Below are 1,062 nucleotides of genomic sequence, written 5' to 3'. Positions count from 1 at the left end.
AAGTGGAATTTGAGCCTTCCTAGACAATCTCCGTCTACAGAAACGAATCTTGGTTGGCCTAGACAACTCTGCATTCTATTAGGTTGTCTCCGCCTAACAGAATGCACTTACAACATTGGACAATAAGAAACAATTAAGATGACACCCTTTTACATGAACTATGGATCACATCCAGAATATCAGGCTATCGGCCACACACTACCTTAAGAGATAATGAAAAACAAAAATAGGAGTCAATTACATGAAATCCTAGGGCTGGAAATGGTCTTGGCCCAATTACAACATAAGAACTACTACAATCAACACAGAAAACCTGATCTGAACCTACAATCAGGAGATATGATCTGGTTATTACCACACAATATCAGGATCACAAGGCCATCTAAGAAATTGGATTATCACAAAATGCAACCATTCAAAATCTTGGTGAAAGTTGGAAGCCGAGCTTATAAGCTCAACCTTCCCCTGTCAATGGAGATACACAACATATTCCACATCTCCCTCATCTAACACTATATAGATAGGGGATAAATAATTCCTGGCGTGAAAAGGACTAAAATGCAATAATGTTATGAGATCGTGTGAAAGACTCCATACTTACGGCCACTGACACGCTTTTTATATCTCGGCATAGCTCTAACTGATGTTGGCGTGGTCCGATTCTCTACTTTGGGGGCGGGGGGGACGTGATATTCCACGGTATGCGGAAGCTGACCGTCCCAGTAGTCTGCATGGTAGAGTACTATCATACTCCAAGTATCACGGCGTCAGCCCCCCGGCACCTTCGCCAGTGAACGAGTGGCTCGCCGGGCGCCTTTCTCACGCCCAACTATGATACTATACCCGGGGCGCTCGCTGTCCACAACTCCAATGGACCCGACTCTTAGCTACTAGACGGTTAGAATTGGTCGATATTTACCCCATCTTTTTATTTTTACTTGATTTTGAGTGCGATCTTCTCGAGGCAGGGAACCTCCTTAAGATGCAATAGAGAAGTGTCATCATAGGAAAATAGAGGCAGAATATCCGTACTCCGCATAGCATAGCGTCTACACGACCAAG

The sequence above is a fragment of the Tuber melanosporum genome, assembly GCF_000151645.1.
Source record: "Tuber melanosporum whole genome shotgun sequence assembly, scaffold_6, strain Mel28".
In the NCBI taxonomy this organism is placed as follows: domain Eukaryota; kingdom Fungi; phylum Ascomycota; class Pezizomycetes; order Pezizales; family Tuberaceae; genus Tuber; species Tuber melanosporum.
The sequence above is the reverse complement of the archived record's forward strand: the minus strand, read 5'-3'. Positions refer to the sequence as shown.